This window comes from Manis pentadactyla, chromosome 5 (assembly GCF_030020395.1).
Source record: "Manis pentadactyla isolate mManPen7 chromosome 5, mManPen7.hap1, whole genome shotgun sequence".
Lineage (NCBI taxonomy): Eukaryota > Metazoa > Chordata > Mammalia > Pholidota > Manidae > Manis > Manis pentadactyla.
The window spans coordinates 37550950-37571294 of record NC_080023.1 but is presented as its reverse complement, the minus strand read 5'-3'; the positions used below and the strand labels follow the sequence as shown (position 1 = coordinate 37571294).

The following is a 20345-nucleotide window of genomic DNA, read 5'->3' as shown; positions in this document are numbered from 1 at the left end:
AGATAGATGAATGGATAAAGAAATTGTAGTATATGTATACAATATAATATTATTCAGTCATAAAAAAGAACAAGATCTTGCACTTTGCAACAACATGGATTGACTTCCAAAGCATTATGCCAAGTGGCATAAGTCAGAAAAAGACAAATACCATATGATCTCTTTTACATCCTTGTATGTGGAATCATAAAAAAAAAAAAACAAGCTCAAAGACACAGAGAAAGACAGAGTGGAAGGTGTGGGGAGTGATAGGAAAATTGGGTGAACTACTATTTTTTTAGTTTAAATAAATTGAGTAAACATTTTTTAAAAGTCTTCTTCTCTGTATTCCCATGATTTTCTGTTCACGCCCTGTCAAACAAAGCTCAGCGCACCTGACAGTACGAGATGTTTGCCTCCCCCTCCCACCAGCTCATCACTACAAGCAGAAATAACACTAGATTCTAAAGGCCTTGAAGACATGGACTATATTTTTTAATCTCTGTATCCCAAAGATCAACACAGTGCTTGACACATGGTAGGTACTAAGTCATTGCTTGTGGTTAATGGAGGGCTAAATGGATTGTATCCTTATCAGCTAGGGCTCCCATAACAAAATTCCACAGACTGGGTAGCTTAAACAACTGAACTTAATTTTTAATTTTCTTACATTTTTGAAGGCTAGAAATCCAAGATCAAGGTGTCATCAGGTTTATTTTCTTCTCAGGCTTCTCTCCTTGGCTTGCAGATGGTCACTTTCTCACTATGTCCTCACACAGTCTTTCCTCTGTGTGTGAACATCCCTGGTGCCTTTATGTGTCCAAATTTCTTCTTCCTATGAAGAAACAAACCAAAGTGTGTTAGGATTCCCCCTGACAGCCTCATTTTAACTTAATCATCTCTTTAAATGCCCGATCTCTAAATAGTCACATTTGAGGTACTAAGGGTTAGGGATTTTGTGGATTCACAGTCCCACCCATAATAGATGGCATAATAAAATCACCTACTAGTCCAGAGTCTCAAACACAAAAGAACATGCCAGAACAGAGGTCTGTGAACTGAACTTTAGTATAAAAGAAAATTGACTCCTGAACAAGAAAGAAAAAGGAATATGAAAATTGGAGACCGAAGATCTGGTTTCAAGTGTGGTTTCCTTACAAACTGGGCAAATTACTCTGATAGTTATTTACTACTTCTAGATCTTGATTCCCTGAACTCCTTAAAAGAGGCTGGTAATATTACTTGCTTTATTTCACAGGGTTGTTAGGAAGATAAAATAAGATGTGTGAAATTATTTGTACACTACGAACACTAGTTTTGTTCTGTTTTGCTTTTTATCACTGACAGGTCTGAGGCACAAGATCAGGGGACATTCAGCTTACATCTGGTGCTGGAGACTAAAACAGCCCCCAACCTGAAAATGCAGGGTAAAAGATTCTTCTGTGAGTGAGTCTTTCTTGGCCACAAAATTGGAAAAAAAAAAGAATACAGCAACACTTGGGCCAGGAACCTTGACTCCTTTGAATCAGTCAGCACCAACTGAATAATTGGAACAACAAGAAAAAAAAAGGCATAGATAAAATAAATTCATTAAGCAAAACTGATCAAAAACAAGTTAATCTGACCTAAAACACTATAAAACTTTCCAGGATGTAGGTTACCCTGGTTTGCTACAACAGAAAAACATCTAGAAATACTTACTTTATTCTGCTGTCATAAAATGTTTGGTACAACATTAAAAAATAATACTTTTGTTGTTGCTGTTTTATGTATTTGTCCATCATGGAGATGAAAGTATAAAAGTAATTCTATTCCCTTTTGTCCAAAACTTTTAAATCAGGCAGATATGGACAAGTACTCATAGAAAGACAGTCCCAGAGGGACTATGAAATCACGGAGCTTTCCCTGTTCATTTCACAAAGGGAGAAGCTGGGAGTAGAGACATCAGGTCCCTGGTCAGTGAGTGACAGAGCCAGCAGGGAACCTAGTACTGCTCCTGAGTCCCCAAGCACGCTCAGTCCTCTCCCTGCACCGTGTCCTCTATCATTCTCTGGGGCTCACAACCTGTCCCAAATTGGTGAGGCATTTTAAACTGTCCTAAAACACATACATGGCTATTTTGAATTTAATTACTGTCTACTTATCTCTGAATAAAATCTCTAGAAAAGCACTGTAGAATTTTTATTTCTCCATGACAGTATTTTCACACCTAGGAATCTCTGTATAAATTTAGACTTCTCCTGCAGCAATGTTTCTTTAAATTGTAAACCGCACACAAGATCACTTCACCTTTAAGCAACTGGTTTTTCAAATTCTAGATCAATACTGACACCCAGTGGTAAAACTTGTTAGTATCTGCAAACTGAAGAATTAAAATGAGTTGCTGGTCAGGACATACTTTGACTAATAGTATAATGTTAGTGTTCAATAAACACATCATTATCAAAATAAAAAAGAAAGAGACTAGACGATTCTCTCCTGCATTTCTGTGATATCTGTTCAGTGATAAATGGAAAATTATTGTTCAGTTTTGTGCTATTAAATGTATTGTTTAATTCCAATTATAGTGGCATTTTCAGTTTTACTATATTTTATAAATTAATTTGAAAATTGATTTAAAATCTGTAACTATAAACTTAAGCTACAGTTTTTTAAAAATAGCTGATAAATTATTCTTTAATTTTAGTGCTAATTCAGCAAAATCCACACAGAACACTCCCCATATATCTAAGTTTGCAGATTGTCTTGTCTGTGTTTAGTGAATGTAAAACCAGTAGTGAGTGAAATGATTAATTATTTATTTGTTAAATAAATATTTCAATTACAGAGAATATAGGCTGAGATTATGAAGACTCCCCCAAATTCTTAAACATTATAATGGATATAAGTTTCCTTCATTATATAGGATAACTAAATGTAAAAACTTAGTGTCTTTTCCAACACTTATTGAGCTTATCAAACAGCTCTAAATCTTTCCACTTATAAAGACATAAAAGTTCTTTTTCCCTGGAGCATAATTTCCTTGAAACATTCCCAGGAAATTATTCCCTGAAATAATTTCATGATTCATATTTTCACATTTCCATATAAAACGTGCTAGACTTGCTGATGACAAAGACCCAAGCCACCACTGTGTTTGACTGCCTGGTCTTAATTTAGTCCAAACTTGTATTTACTAAGACGTCATTTTGTAAGACTTCTTTACTTTCTCTTATTTCCATTACCAACAATAACATATAATTTCCCTTTCACGTCCATTTTCAATAGACTACAAATCCATTAAATTGTGTGTGTGTGTGTACGTGTGTGTGTGCACATGCATGTGTGTGCGCTTGCATAAATACAAGCGCATGATTCACAAATATCAAGTATCTTTGGTATTCTTTGGATTTCTTTTAATTATTGCTAGGATTTAAAATATACATCAAAACATGCACATTAACAGATAGTCTGAATATGCAGTCTAGGAAAAAATATGAACTCTCATTTAGGATGACTGAGGACAACACTTTGAGAGGGTATACTTGGTAATATAAACATAAACTGATTTAGAGAAAAGCAAAGAGCAAGCTATGGCATCAATTGAAGCTTTATGTTTAAAATTTTGCTGTGATTTCCTGTAAATACACAAAAACTAATTTAACTTTGACCATAATTTTTCCCTTACTGTGTTCAGTTCACAAGGACTTTTCAACCATCCAAGTTATTTTTCTGTGTAGGGACCAAAGGCAGGCCACCCCACAAAATGCCATTCTGATGCCGGAGTTCTTGTTCTCGAAGCTGAAGAATGAGCTTCACAAACACTCAAGGTAGAAGAGCGAAGTACAGGCTTTTATTTAGAGATAAAGTGAGAGGACAGAGCTCCCAGCTCACTCCAGGAGACAAGAGAGTCCGTGGTTGGCTCATTGTCTAGGGGTTTTATGCGTGGTTGAGGATTTTCAGGAATGAGAGTAAAGGGTTAGGGATGCAGACTTGTAAGACCACCTGCCCTGCCCCCCAAGGTGGGCTGGTTTGTTGTCTGTTTGCTTGGGTTGTTTATAGTTGAGATTGCTTACCAAAATAGTCTTTTGCCTAGGTTGCAGATTACTTGATTATGATTAGAGAAGGGAAAACAGCACATATCTACAATTAAAATAAACTGGGCCTTTTAGCAGGGTAAGGTAAAGTTTACATTGTCATGATGTAATTGATACAATAAAGTGATGGTTTATGCTGAGATACTTTTCTTTATCTGCAGAACACTCAAACATTCCAGGCCGAGTTGCTCCTGGCCTTTTCAGCTTTAAGTGATTTCACTGAAGAATGTCTATATTCCTAGTCATGTATACGAATCTTTAGCCTAGAGAATTAGTGTGACTCTGACTTTGCATAATGCTTAACACAGAGTTTTGACAGGGACTTCTTTGCATATTGTTACATTGTTCTAACTGTAATTATCTTGCTCTGCTTTTTCTCCAGAGGCCCTCACCCTACCCTGACTACACCCACGGTCCCTGTCTCAATTCTAACATGCAGACTTCAACGGAAAACTATCAAGGCCCAAACACTAAGGAAGATACTTTGACTGAAGCCCCCACCTACAACCGCAACCCCACAACTAGGTAAAAGGATGTAGACAGAGGAACTTCTGCCAGAGGAGAGTTATCACCAGAGATAGCTATATGATAACGAAAATTTGGGGTGACAGGAAGGAATGTGACAAAGCCTTTTCTTAAAACTTCCCTCTGTGCCCCATTGGTTCTGTGTGGCCCATCAGCTACTTTTTTATTAGCAAATATTTACTCTTTTCATATTCTTATGAATCACTTCCCTTCCCCTTTGATGTCTCAGACCCCCTGCTCACTTCTCCTGGGTTCAGGATGACAGAAATACCTCATTCTCCTTGTCTTTGGAACCCATGTCTGTGGATTCCCCATAGGTACATAATTAAACTTTGCTTTTTTCTCCTGTTAATTTGTCTTATTTTCTATTTGATTCCTAGACCAGCTAGAAGAACCTCTAGGGTTAAAGGAAATTTTTTTCTCCCAACTGGTGCATGTAGAAAGACACAGGTCATTTGCATGTAAGGACCTCTTTAAAAATTAGTAGAATTTCATTTGGGGAAATACGGCAATTTGCTACTTTGGGTTTTTAGTTTTTTTTTTTTGTTGTTGTTTTTGTGAGGGCATCTCTCATATTTATTGATCAAATGGTTGTTAACAACAATAAAATTCTGTATAGGGGGGTCAATACTCAATGCACAATCATTAATCCACCCCAAGCCTAATTTTCGTCAGTCTCCAATCTTCTGATGCATAACGAACAAGTTCTTACATGGAGTACAAATTCTTACATAGTGAATAAGTTACATGGTGAACATTACAAGGGTAGTCATCACAGAAGCTTTCGGTTTTGTTCATGCATTATGAAGTATAAACAGTTAGTTCAAATATGAATATTCATTTGATTTTTATACTTGATTTATATGTGGATACCACATTTCTCTATTATTATTATTTTTAATAAAATGCTGAAGTGGTGGGTAGATACGAGATAAAGGTAGAAAACAGAGTTTAGTGTTGTAAGAGAGCAAATGTAGATGATCAGGTGTGTGCCTGTAGACTATGTGTTAATCCGAGCTAGACAAGGGCAATAAAACATCCATGTATGCAGAAGATTTCTCTCAGAACATGAGGGGGGAGGTTCTAAGCCTCACCTCTGCTGCTCCCCATTTTCTCACCTGATGGCCCCCTGCGACTGTGCCTGTCTTAGGTTGTTCCTCCCTTGAGGAATCTTACCCGTCTCTGGCTAACCAGTCATCTTCCGGGGCCATACAGGGAAATGTTAAGTTGGTAAGTGAGAGAGAAGCCTTATTGTTTGAAAAGGTTAGCTTTTTACTTCTTTGCATATTTATGCCCTGTGGCTTCTATGCCCAGCATTTGTCTTGAGGTGTCTTTACCACTTGGAAGAACTATGATACTCGGTAAATTCGACATGTGGCACGAATTCTATTTAAGGGTTGTAATTAGGCAGGAAGAAGAAAAGCTATAGAAGTAGTAGGTGGAAGAAAACCTGGGAAGATTGATTATTTCTTTGACATATCTTCTTGGCAACTTCAGCATGGATTGGTTTTAAACTACTAATTAAATTGTGCACACACATTAACATAATAGGAGTACAGTTATGTAACCAAAGCATACCTGTAATTACCAGCCATCTCCAGTGAAACCAAGAAAAACAGTTAGGCACCTAAGGCATTTGTGAAAACTTAACTATGATATGGTGGATATTGTCCAACTGAACTTGAACAGTCTGAGAGAGTTCAGATAAATTAAAACAACCCATTACTGGGGACTGTTCACATCCCATATGTTCTTTTAACAGTAAATAGGATGTGGTTGTAAGATTTTGGAGTGTTACAATTTGCACTTCTCCTAATTCTTGGATGAGTTCCAACAGTATAGATCCATTCAAATTTGTTGTTTTACTGTATGCACAGTCCAGCTGAGATATCTCCTTCATCCTTCCCATGGCAAGTCCAAGAACTGGTGGGATGAGTGCATCTACACCTGTGGCAGTGCGTGGATCTTTGTTGGGGTTTTTTTTTTTTTTGCTGATCATCTTCTGTCATGAGTCTTCCCGAGAGTGCTGATGTTGGAAGTTCTTTTTCATATCGTATCTTAGTTCTTTTTCAGGGTAGCAGAATTAGGCTTTGATTCTCTGTATAAACACAAACAGACCCTTTGCCTACACTTTTATATGCCCTTTATATCATTGTGTAGAACTCATTGGAGGTCAACACACAGGAACTGCTTTTTTTTTTTTTATCATTACACTTACATGATGAATACTTTGTTTACTAGGCTCTCCCCTTTACCAGGTCCCCCCTATATACTCCTTTACAGTCACTGTCCATCAGCGTAGCAAAATGTTGTAGAATCACTACTTGTCTTCTCTGTGTTGATCAGCCCTCCCCTTTCTCCCACCACCCTATGGATGCTAATCTTAATACCCCCTATTCCCCCCCCTTATCCCTCCCTACCCACCCATCCTCCCCAGTCCCTTTCCCTTTGGTACCTGTTAGTCCATTCTTGAGTTCTGTGATTCTGCTGCTGTTTTGTTCCTTCAGTTTTTCCTTTGTTCTTATACTCCACAGATGAGTGAAATCATTTGGTATTTCTCTTTCTCTGCTTGGCTTGTTTCACTGAGCATAATACCCTCCAGCTCCAACCATGTTGCTGCAAATGGTAGGATTTGCCCTTTTCTTATGGCTGAGTAGTATTCCATTGTGTATATGTACCACGTCTTCTTTATCCATTCATCCATAGATGGACATTTAGGTTGCTTCCAATTCTTGGCTATTGTAAATAGTGCTGCGATAAACATAGGGGTACATTGGTCTTTCTCATACTTGATTGCTGCATTCTTAGGGTAAATTCCTAGGAGTGCAATTCCTGGGTCAAATGGTAAGTCTGTTTTGAGCATTTTGATGTACCTCCATACTGCTTTCCACAATGGTTGAACTAATTTACATTCCCACCAGCAGTGTAGGAGGGTTTCCCTTTCTCCACAGCCTCGCCAACATTTGTTGTTGTTTGTCTTTTGGATGGCAGCCATCCTTACTGGTGTGAGGTGACACCTCATTGTAGTTTTAATTTGCATTTCTCTGATAATTAGTGATGTGGAGCATCTTTTCATGTGTCTGTTGGCCATCTGTATTTCCTTTTTGGAGAACCGTCTGTTCAGTTCCTCTGTCCATTTTTTAATTGGGTTATTTATTTTTTGTTTGTTGAGGCATGTGAGCTCTTTATATATTCTGGATGTCAAGCCTTTATCGCATGTGTCATTTTCAAATATATTCTCCCATACTGTAGGGTTACTTTTTGTTCTATTGATCGTGTCTTTTGCTGTACAGAAGCTTTTCAGCTTAATATAGTGCCACTTGTTCATTTTTGCTGTTGTTTTACTTGCCCAGGGAGATATGTTCAAGAAGTGGTCACTCATGTTTATGTCTAAGAGGTTTTTGCCTATGTTTTCTTCCAAGAGTTTAATGGTTTCTTGACTTACATTCAGGTCTTTGATCCATTTTGAGTTTACTTTTGTATATGGGGTTAGACAATGGTCCAGTTTCATTCTCCTACATGTAGCTGTCCAGTTTTGCCAGCACCATCTGTTGAAGAGACTGTCATTTCGCCATTGTATGTCCATGGCTCCTTTATCAAATATTAATTGACCATTTATGTCTGGGTTACTGCCTGGATTGTCTAGTCTGTTCCATTGCTCTGTGGCTCTGTTCTTGTGCCAGTACCAAATTGTCTTGATTACTATGGCTTTATAATAGAGCTTGAAGTTGGGGATTGAGATCCCCCCTACTTTATTCTTCTTTCTCTGGATTGCTTTGGCTATTCGGGGTCTTTGCTGGTTCTATATGAATTTTTGAATTATTTGTTCCAGTTCATTGAAGAATGTTGCTGGTAGTTTCATAGGGATTGCATCAAATCTGTATATTGCTTTGGGCAGGATGGCCATTTTGATGATGTTAATTCTTCCTAGCCATGAGCATGGGATGCGTTTCCATCTGTTAGTGTCCCCTTTAATTTCTTTTAAGAGTGACTTGTAGTTTTCAGAGTATAAGTCTTTCATGTCTTTGGTTAGGTTTATTCCTAGGTATTTTATTTTTTTTGATGCAATTGTGAATGGAGTTGTTTTCCTGATTTCTCTTTCTGTTGGTTCATTGTTAGTGTATAGGAAAGCCACAGATTTCTGTGTGTTGATTTTGTATCCTGCAACTTTGCTGTATTCCGATATCAGTTCTAGTAGTTCTGGGGTGGAGTCTTTAGGGTTTTTTATGTACAGTATCATGTCATCTGCAAATAGGACAGTTTAACTTCTTCTTTACCAATCTGGATTTCTTGTATTTCTTTGTTTTGTCTGATTTCCATGGCTAGGACCTCCAGTACTATGTTAAATAACAGTGGGGAGAGTGGGCATCCCTGTCTAGTTCCCGATCTCCGCAGAAATGCTTTCAGCTTCTCGCTGTTCAATATAATGTTGGCTGTGGGTTTATCATAGATGGCCTTTATTATGTTGAGGTACTTGCCCTCTATTCCCATTTTGCTGAGAGTTTTTATCATGAATGGATGTTGAACTTTGTCAAATGCTTTTTCAGCATCTATGGAGATGATCATGTGGTTTTTTCCTTCTTTTTTTGTGATGTGGTGTATGATGTTGATGGATTTTCGAATGTTGTACCATCCTTGCATCCCTGGGATGAATCCCACTTGGTCATGTTGTACGATCCTTTTGATGTATTTTTGAATTCGGTTTGCTAAAATTTTGTTGAGTATTTTTGCGTCTACGTTCATCAGGGATATTGGTCTGTAGTTTTCTTTTTGGTGGGTCTTTGCCTGGTTTTGGTATTAGGGTGATGTTAGCTTCATAGAATGAGTTTGGGAGTATCCCCTCCTCTTCTATTTTTTGGACAACTTTAAAGAGAATGGGTATTATGTCTTCCCTGTATGTCTGATAAAATTTCGAGGTGAATCCATCTGACCCGGGGGTTTTGTTCTTTGGTAGTTTTTTTATTACCGCTTCAATTTCGTTGCTGGTAATTGGTCTGTTTAGATTTTCTGTTTCTTTTTGGGTCAGTCTTGGAAGGTTGTATTTTTCTAGGAAGTTGTTCATTTCTCCTAGGTTTCCCAGCTTGTTAGCATATAGGTTTTCATAGTAGTCTCTAATAATTCTTTGTATTTCTGCGGGGACCGTCGTGATTTTTCCTTTCTCGTTTCTGATACTGTTGATTTGTGTTGACTCTCTTTTCCTCTTAATAAGTCTGGCTAGAGGCTTATCTATTTTGTTTATTTTCTCGAAGAACCAGCTCTTGGTTTCATTGATTTTTGCTATTGCTTTATTCTTCTCAATTTTATTTATTTCTTCTCTGATCTTTATTATGTCCCTCCTTCTGCTGACCTTAGGCCTCATTTGTTCTTCTTTTTCCAATTTCGATAGTTGTGACATTAGACCGTTCATTTGGGATTGCTCTTCCTTTTTTAAATATGCTTGGTTTGCTATATACTTTCCTCTTAAGACTGTTTTTGCTGTGTCCCACAGAAGTTGGGGTTTAGTGTTGTTGTCATTTGTTTCCATATATTGCTGGATCTCCATTTTGATTTGGTCATTGATCCATTGATTATTTAGGAGCGTGTTGCTTAGCCTCCATGTGTTTGTGAGCCTTTTTGCTTTCTTTGAACAGTTTATTTCTAGTTTAATGCCTTTGTGGTCTGAAAAGTTGGTTGGTAGGATTTCAATCTTTTGGAATTTACTGAGGCTCTTTTTGTGGCCTAGTGTATGTTCTATTCTGGAGAATGTCCCATGTGCACTTGAGAAGAATGTGTATCCTGTTGCTTTTGGATGTAGAGTTCTGTAGATGTCAATTAGGTCCATCTGTTCTAGTGTTTTGTTCAGTGCCTCTGTGTCCTTACTTATTTTCTGTCTGGTGGATCTGTCCTTTGGAATGAGTGGTGTGTTGAAGTCTCCTAGAATGAATGCATTGCATTCTCTTTCCTCCTTTAGTTCTGTTAGTATTTGTTTCAGGTATGTTGGTGCTCCTGTATTGGGTGCATATATATTTATAATGGTTATATCCTCTTGTTGGACTGAGCCCTTTATCATTATGTAATGTCCTTCTTTGTCTTTTTTTACTGTCTTTATTTTGAAGTCTGTTTTGTCTGATACCAGAATTGTAACACCTGCTTTCTTCTCTCTGTTGTTTGCTTGAAATATCTTTTTCCATCCCTTGACTTTAAGTGTGTGCATGTCTTTGTGTTTGAGGTGAGTCTCTTGTAAGCAGTATATGGATGGTCTTGCTTTTTTATACATTCTATTACTCTGTGTCTTTTGATTGGTGCATTCAGTCCATTTACATTTAGGGTGATTATTGAAAGGTATGAATTTATTGCCATTGCAGGCTTTAAGTTTGTGGTTACCAAAGGTTTAGGGTTAGCTTCTTTACTATCGTACTGTCTAACTTAACTTGCTTGTTGAGCTATTATAAACATGGTCTGATGATTCTTTATTTCTCTTCCTTCTTATTCCTCCTCCTCCCTTCTTCATATGTTGGGTGTTTTGTTGTGTGCTCTTTTTAGGAGTGCACCCATCTAGAGCAGTCCCTGTAGGATGCCCTGTAGAGGTGGTTTGTGGGAGGCAAATTCCCTCAACTTTTGCTTGTCTGGGAATTGTTTAATCCCTCCTTCATATTTAAATGATATTCGTGGATACAGTAGTCTTGGTTTGAGGCCCTTCTGTTTCATTGCATTAAGTATATCATGCCATTATCTTCTGGCCTGTAGGGTTTCTGTTGAGAAGTCTGATGATAGCCTGATGGGTTTTCCTTTGTAGGTAACCTTTTTTTTCTCTCTGGCTGCCTTTAATACTTTGTCCTTGTCTTTGATCTTTGCCATTTTAATTATTATGTGTCTTGGTGTTGCCCTCCTTGGATCCCTTGTCATGGGAGTTCTGTGTACCTCTGTGGTCTGAGAGGCCATTTCTTCCCCTAGTTTGGGGAAGTTTTCGGCAATTATTTCTTCAAAGACCTTTTCTATCCCCTTTTCTCTCTCTACTTCTTCTGGTATACCTATAAATCTTATATTGTTCCTTTTCAATTGGTCTCTCAGCTCTCTTAGAATTCTTTCCTTCCTGGAAATCCTTTTATCTCTCTCTGCATCAGCTTCTCTGCGTTCCTGTTCTCTGTTTTCTAGTCCATTAATGGTCTCTTGCATCTCGTCCATTCTGTTTTGAAGTACTTCCAGAGCTTGTTTTATTACTGTATTTTCCTTCTTTAGTTCTTGCATATTTCTCTGCAAGTCCATCAGCATGGTTATGACTTTTGTTTTGAATTCTTTTTCAGGAAGACTTGATAGATCTATGTCCCCAGGTTCCTTCTCATGGGAAGATGTAGCAGATGCCGAAGCTGTCTGGGTTAGTCTTGTCTGGATCATATTTTTTTGCCTTTTCATGTTGACAGGTGCTATTGACTGTCAGCTGGGAGGGCCAAACTTTTCACTTGCTACTGGCCTTTCTTTACTGGGACAACTGCGACCCCTAGTGGCTTGTGTTGGGTAATTGCGTGTAGACTGGGTGTTTGTGTCTTGCCTGGCCGGAAGGGAGGAATTTCCCTTTCTGTGGGCGGAGTTTGTCTCAGGCTGCTTCTCTGCTTTTGCAGCGCCCGGAGGGGTGATGGATGGGGTGGCTGTTTGGCTGTTTACCTCCGTGAGGTCTCAGAGCTGTTGCCCAGGGGGTTAGTGCGCCTGGTTTTCCCTGTAATTTCCAACTGCTGGACTATGACCTGTGTTGTTTCCGTCAAGCTGTTAAGTCCCTGTCCCTTTAAGACTTTCAAAAAGCCCCCGCTTTTCTTTGTCACAGGGGCATCAGCTTCGGCACCCGCTCAGAGGTCTTGTTGCCCTGTTCCCCCAGTATCCAGGGCCCCCCGCCCATGCACTGTGTCTGTGCTCTGGTGGGGGTGGCTGGGGCTGGGTGTTCAGCAGTCCTGGGCTCCGTCTCCCTCCAGCTCTGCCTATTCTTCTCCCGCCGGGAGCTGTGGGGAGGGGCGCTCGGGTCCCGCCGGGCAGGGGCTTGTATGTTACCCCTTTCACCAGTCGCTGGGTTCTCGCTGGTGTAGCTGCAGTCTGGCCACTGTCCTGCGTCTTCTGGTCTCTCTTTTAGGGCTAGTTGTGTTTGTTGTATTTTCAAAAGTAAGTATGTTTTTGGGAGGAGATTCCCACTGTCCTACTCACGCCGCCATGTTGGCCGGGTTTTTAGATTTTGGACTTGTTTCCAACTAAATCATTTATTCACTGAACTAATAATCATTAAGGTCACTTAGTTTCCCTGGGATGTTAGCATAATAAAAGGAAAAATAAAATACATTAACAGCTGACTTAACTCTAGGAATACATTCAGAATAAATTATCCCACTTTTGATGTTCTATAGGTGCAATACCTAATAAACAAGTCAATGAATTTTATAACTGGCAAACAGAACCAGAATATACAAATATGTTACTCTTCTATTTAATTAAACACTGTAACTACTAAAGACTATTGAATTGTGTGTATAAATGTTAAAGTGATATTATATTGACTATAACTTTTTATTCAGCAGCATTTCCATGCTTAACAATAACAAAAATCCGTATTAGTAACCTAGAGGCCATAAAACATTGCTCTATATGGTCAATGAAAGATTATTTATAATACACACTTGTTTTCTGTTAACTAGATAACAAAAATAGCAGTAACAAGAGTAGCAATGATGGTAATAGTGGCAATAGTAGCTTCCATGTATTGGGCACTATGTGCTAGTCACTGTTCTAATCTCTTTGTATTAGTTATCTTGCTAACACAATGGTATGAGGCAAAGATGAGAAAAACATGTTTAGCAAAATTATAGGCCTAGGTCACACAGGTGGTAAGTGGTAGAGATTACAAATCAAAGGTGTACTCTCCAAGGTGTTTTGTGGTGGAGGTCATGAATCAAGTCACATAGATGGTAAGTGGCAGACATAATATGTCCAAAGTCACATAGGTAATAAATTATAGAGGTTAGTTACTCAAGATCAGTTAGGTGTTAAGTAGAAGAAATTCTGAGTTTAAGTTCATATATTACATTGAATATAATATGAATATTCAATATAATATAACATAGGTATTCAAGGTCAGATGAGTGGTGTGGTAGTAGAGGTTGTAAGCGCAGGATCACATAGAAGGTAAGTGCTAAGTCTCCCCACTCTCACTTCTCTTATTAGTAAACTGAGGGCTTTGGTCTGGGTGATTGTGAAGGATGCTACTAGTTACCCAAAAGCTATTCTTCCTCTTCTGCACAGTAACAGAGTTATGGCTGATTCAACTGCCTAACTAGGACTTTACTTCCCAGTGCATCTTGCAGATAGGCATGGTTTCATGACTGAGTTTTCACTAAAGATCAATGGAGTGTCAACAGAAGTGACACCTATTAGCCTGGCCTGGCCTATAAAACCTTGCACTGAGTTACTGAGCTCCTGTATTTAGGTTCTCTTTTCACAAACTGGTGTAAGTAAGTTCCTGAACCCAGCTTCACTCAATGCCCAAGGGAATCAGCAAAATCAAAGTAAAAGGAAGCTGAGTCTCTGAAGGATTGCCTGGAGCATTGTTGTATACCAACCTAGAATGCTTACTTCAAACTACAACATGAGATTTAAAAAACTTTGTTCTTTAAGCCACTAAACTATTGTTCTCTGTTATACCAGACAAGCCTTATCTTAACTAAGACAATGAACTTTCAGATGCCTTAAATTCTGAAATTCTTCATTTTTAATCATAGAAGTGAAAGATGATTAATGTTATGCTCCTAAGTTTAAAAATGAATATAAATTATTGCTTAATAAAACTAGAATCTCCAGCACTAGAATTCTTATACCAAGATGATTTATAATGTACATCATTTCTGATATTGACCTCCCTGGAATCTAATCACTTTGTCTTTCTGCATATCATGGCATTGGTAAATATAACCTTAACATCCCCTATCATATTTCCTAAGACTTTAAATCCATACCATAATGTTAAGTGAAAACTATAATAGAGATCTTGCTATTTTGTTGTAGATAAGAAAGTACACCAGATCAATTTTCTAGCATTTGAAAAAACTTCATATTCATAATCCATGACTAAACTGAAAGAAATTTTCTTTCTATATTACCCATCACCTAAATTTTAATGAATATAAAAGAGGGGAAAACATTGTGAGAATAAATCAATTCATTCATCATCAGAATAGCAGTTTCCAGTAAGCAGTATGGAATAATTCATATTATGAAAAATATGTTTGATTGTTTCTTGTTGAAAAGAGTGCTGTAGAAATTATTCTAGGTGTGGTCAAATGGAAGCAAGTCTCCCACCATGTTCTACATTACATAATAGTAGCAGTGTCACTATTAAATCCACAAGTGTTTTGAAGAACCTATTAAGTGGATCAGGATGTCACAAAATATGTAAGATACAAAGAACAAATCTCGAGGATTGACACTTTGTGATTTCAAAATTTATTACAAAGCAATCATAGTTAAAACAGTGTGATACTGCCATAATGATAGACATACAGACCAATAGAATAGATAGAGAGCCCAGAAATAAACCCTTGCCTCTACAGTCAAAAGATTTTCAACAATGGGTCCAAGACCACTCAATAGGGAATGGATAGTCATTTCTACAAATGGTGCTGACGAAACTGGTTATCCACATGCAAAGGAATGAAGTTGGACCCTAATCTAATACTGTATACAAAAATTAACTCAAAATGGATTTAAACATAAGACCTAAAATTATAAAACTCATAGAAGAAAACACAGGGCAAAAGATTCATGGCACTGGATTTGGTAGTGATTTTTTGGATATAATGTCAAAGGTACAGACAACCAGAAAAAAAAGACAAATTGAACTCCATGAAAAGTTTTGTACCTGTCCATTAAAAGACACTGTCAGCAAAGTAAAAAAGGTAACCCACAGAATAGGAGAAAATATTTGTAAATAATATTGATAAGGGATTAATATCTAGAATAAATAGAGAACTCCTAAAACTCAACAATAAAAAACAACCTGATTCAAAAATGGGCAACAGACATCAATAGATATTTCTCCAAAGATATACACATGGCTAATAAGCACATGAAAATACGTTTAACATCACTAAACATTTGGTAAATGCAAATCAAAATTATAATGAAATTTCATCCCATACATATTACAGTGAGACATACTTTATAGCCATTAGGATGGTTCCTATCAAATAAAAATGCAAAAACAGAAAATAAGTGTAGATGAAGATGTAGAGAAACTGGAACTCTTGCACACTTTTGACAGGCATGTAAAATGGTATACAGCTGCTATAGAAATAGTATGGCAGTTTCCCAAAAAGTTAAAAATAGATTTACCAAATTCCACTTCTTTTACTTCTAGGTATCTACCCAAAATAACCGACAGCAGAGTCTCAAAGAGATATTTGTACACCTATGTTCATAACAGAATTATGCAAAATAGTTAAAATGTGGAAGTGACACAATGTCCACTGAGGGAAAGCAAAATGTGTTGTACACATATGATGAAGTGTGATTCTGCCTCAGAAAGGAAGGAAATTCTGATACATGCTACAACATGGATGACCCTTGAGGACATTAAAGTAAATCAAATCCCAAAAAGACCAATACTGTATGATTCCATTATATGAGGTACTCAGTGTCAAAATCATAAAGACAGAAAATAGAATGATGGTTTCCAGTTGCTGGGGGAGGAGGTATGGGGGGTTATTGTATAATTGATAGAGTTCCACTTTCTGAGAAGTTATATGTTGTTTGGTTTTCAAACAGTGATTCCTCTAGAGTGTTTTTTAATCATGGAAATCATAAACTTGGGTCAATAAATGTATGAAAAATCAACTTCATGTAATATTTCCCATTCCAACATTCCTATGTCCTATAACATATATTATTATATGCATTCCTCCTGTCTTCCAGCATTAAGAACATTATAAGAAGAGAAAATACTAACAAAAAATACATAGCAAGCATGAAGTCAGCACACAACTTGAAAATTACCTTACTGTTAAAGATCCCAATTTTTAAATTGTCCTTGTGTTCACTCACAGTGGCTAAAGTGGTAGGCACCCTTCTATTCTCACCAAACTAGGGAATTCTTTCAATTTCTTCCTAGGATTTTAGTTACATTTTTACTTTGCAAATTTTTGAAGATCCACATAGTTCTATAGGGTTTCTCACACATGCCCTGCCACCACCCTTTTGCCTACACTCAGCCCCACCTCAACTGCCTTCTTGCCTATGGTTATGAGCAATCATTCCAAAAGCACCTGTGGCTTTAGCATTTGGGAAACAGAAAATTAAACCTTGATTTATTTCTTCTTAATTACTCCCTCTATATCTTTATAAGGTCCTAAAGTCAGAATCTGCATTTATGAAGTTCAGACCATAGGCCAGGCATTGTTCTAAATGTTGGAGAAACAGGAACAAATAGGGAATAGTTTCTTCCCATTAGGAACCAACAGCCTGGAGCTCATAAGCCAAAACATGCCATGTAGCATATAGGGACAGGACACTACAGTGGCATAAATCAGGGAATGACTGACTGATAATACCAGTGGAGTATAGGAGAGACTTTATTGCCATGGCACTGCTTGAGGAAAATGTTTAAAGATAATTAGCCACAGAGGCAAAGAGGGAGACCAGAGACAGGAGAAAAGAAAGGCATGGACAAGATTTGAAACATTGAGGCAATATGAATAAAAATATGGGAGCTTTAAACAGCATGGTACATACTGTAAGAGCCAAGGGCTTTGACTTGAGTTTGAAGAAGTCATAGCGAAATGTGACTTTACAGAAAGAATTAAAGAGCCAGTTCATGGAAGTTCTTATATTTCATACTGAGGAGTAAAAATTGTAGCACATGCATGTAAATAATTATTATGTGCCAGGTTTTACTCTAGTCTCTACTTGTATAACGTCATTTGATTCTCAATAAACCCTATCAACTTAGTAGATTTTTTATTCCACTTTACACATGAGGAAACTAAAATACAGAGTGGCTTAGCAATTTGCCCAAGGTCACACAGCTAGAAAGTAGACAAGCAGGGAGTATGACATAACAAACTGGTCTCTTAGCCATCAGACTGACTCCCTTCAGGAGTATGTGCTTTATTACATCAAAAATGATGAGCCACTAAATGGTTTAAATACATGAATAATATGACCATTTGAATAGCAGTAATGAAATGGGATTAAAATTGAGATAGAAGATGGTAAAGAGGGAGAAATTGAAATGCAGATTAATTATATTAAGGGAGTAGAACCTATAATACACAAAGAATGATGAAAGAAGAAGGGTGCACCAGTTAGTTTTTGTTGCATAACTAATCACCCCAAAATGTAATGGCTTAAAATAACAAGAATTTATTTAAATCATAACTTTATGGATTAGCTAGGGCCAGGAAAGCTTAGAAGGGCCTTCCTTGTTCATGTGTCTCAATGAACTGATGGGCCAGCTGTAAGATACCTCTGCTGATCTTTGCTGGGTTCTTGAACACGTCTGGGGCCTCAGCTGGGATGAATCAGTTGATTCACCTCTGCTGTACATGGACTTTTGTCCCCCAGCAGGCTAGCCCAACCTTTCCTCATGGCAACACAACAGAGTCGAGGTGAGAATAGCATAAACGTGCAAGGTTGCTTGACACCTAAGCTTGGGAATAACACCATCATCTATTTATCAAAATTAATTCTAAGGCATTTCTCTGAAGAAGATACACATAGCCAACAGCCAATAAGAATAAGAAAAGTTGTCAGTATAATTAACCATAAGAGAAATACATATCAAAACCATAATGAGATACCATTTCCTACCCATTGGGATACCTGAAACCAAAAAGACAGATAATAATATGTGTTGGTGAGGATGTAGAAAAAGTGGAACCCTCTTACACTGCTGGTGGGAATTTAAAATGCTGCAGTCACTTTAGAAAGCAATTTAAAACTTCCTCAAAAAATTAAACATAGAGTTATCATGTGACCCATGAATTATACTTCTAGGCATAAAGAAGAGAAATAAATGCATATTTCCATGCACACACTTGTATAAGAATAATAGCCAAAAAGTGGAAACACTCAAATGTCTATCAACTGATGAACAGATAAATAAAAAGTGGTATAACTATACAATGAAATATTATTTAACAATAAAAAAATGGAATACTAAAACATGCTACATCATGGATAAATTCAAATTAAAGACTCCAGACACAAAAGACCACATGTGAAATGATTCCATTTTTATGAAATGTCCAGAACAGGCAAAGCTATAAAAACAAAAAGATTAGTGGTTGACTAGCATCGAAGGATTTGAGGGCTATAGGAAGCGACTGCTAATGAGCACAGGATTTCTTTCAGGGATAATGAAAATGTTCTAAAATTGATTGTAATGATAGTTGTACAGCTCTATGATTATACTAAAAATTATTGAATTGTAAATTTTGAATGGTTTAATTTTATAGTATATGAGATACATTCCAATAAAATTGTTAGGTTAAAAGAAGATTTATTGGACTAAAGATAAAAGGAAGCTGGAATGACCTTGCAATTATAGAATTGTAAATATGGCTATTAGACGAGATACTAGAAAAGAACTTCTACTGCGTAAGCATATGTAGCAAAGAAAAACATATAAATATGTGTGTGTAGGAATCCGAATTGGTAAAGAAGTTAAACTGTCACTATTTGCAGATGACATGATATTGTACATAAAACACCCTAAAGATTCTACTCCAAAACTACTAGAACTAATAGCGGAAATCAGCAAAGTTGCAGGATACAAAATTAATAAACAGAAATCTGTGGCTTTCCTATACATTTACAATGAACTAATAGAAACAGAAATCAGGAAAACAATTCCAATCACAAGGGCATCAGAAAGAATAAACTACCTAGGAATAAACATAACCAAGGAAGTGAAAGACCTATACACTGAAAACTATAGGACACTCTTAAGAGAAATTAAAGAAGACACTAACAAATGGAAACCCATCCCATGCACTTGGCTAGGAAGAATTAATATAGTCAAAATGACCATCCTGTCCAGAGCAATCTACAGATTAAGTGCAATCCCTATCAAATTACCAAAAGCATTGTTCAATGAAGTGGAACAAATAGTTCAAATATTCATGTGGAACTACCAAAGACCCCGAATAACCAAAGCAATCCTGAGAAGGAAGAATAAAATGGGGGAGATCTTGCTCCCCAACTTCAAGCTCTAATACAAAGCCACAGTAATCAAGACAGTTTAGTACTGGCACAAGAACAGAGCCACAGACCAGTGGAACAGAATAGAGACTCCAGATATTAACCCAAACATATATGGTCAATTAATATTTGATAAAGGAGCCATGGACGTACAATGGAAAATGACAGCCTCTTCAACAGTTGGTGCTGGCAAAACTGGACAGCTACATGTAAGAGAATGGAACTGGACCATTGTCTAACCCCATACACAAAAGTAAATTTGAAATGGATCGAAGACCTGAATGTAAGTCATGAAACCATAAAACTCTTAGAAAAAAACTTAGGCAAAAATCTCTTGGACATAAATGTGAGCGACTTCTTCATCAACATATCTCCCTGGGCAAGGGAAACAAGCAAAAATGAACAAGTCGGACTATATCAAGCTGAAAAGCTTCTGTACAGCAAAGGAGACCATCACTAGAACAAAAAGACATCCTACATTATGGGAGAATATATTCATAAATGACAGATTTGATAAAGGGTTGGCATCCAAAATATATAAAGAGCTCACATGCCTCA

General features: G+C 37.3%; 1 long non-coding RNA gene across 3 annotated transcripts in view; it reads right to left on the bottom strand.

Moving 5' to 3' along the window:
- Positions 1-20345, bottom strand: part of LOC118916024 (uncharacterized) — a 326719-nt gene that overhangs the window by 268800 nt on the left and 37574 nt on the right. For all 3 annotated transcript variants that reach the window (XR_008997730.1, XR_008997729.1, XR_008997728.1), the window contains exon 2: positions 650-814. This is a non-coding gene — a long non-coding RNA (uncharacterized LOC118916024). The remainder of the gene's footprint in view (positions 1-649; positions 815-20345) is intronic.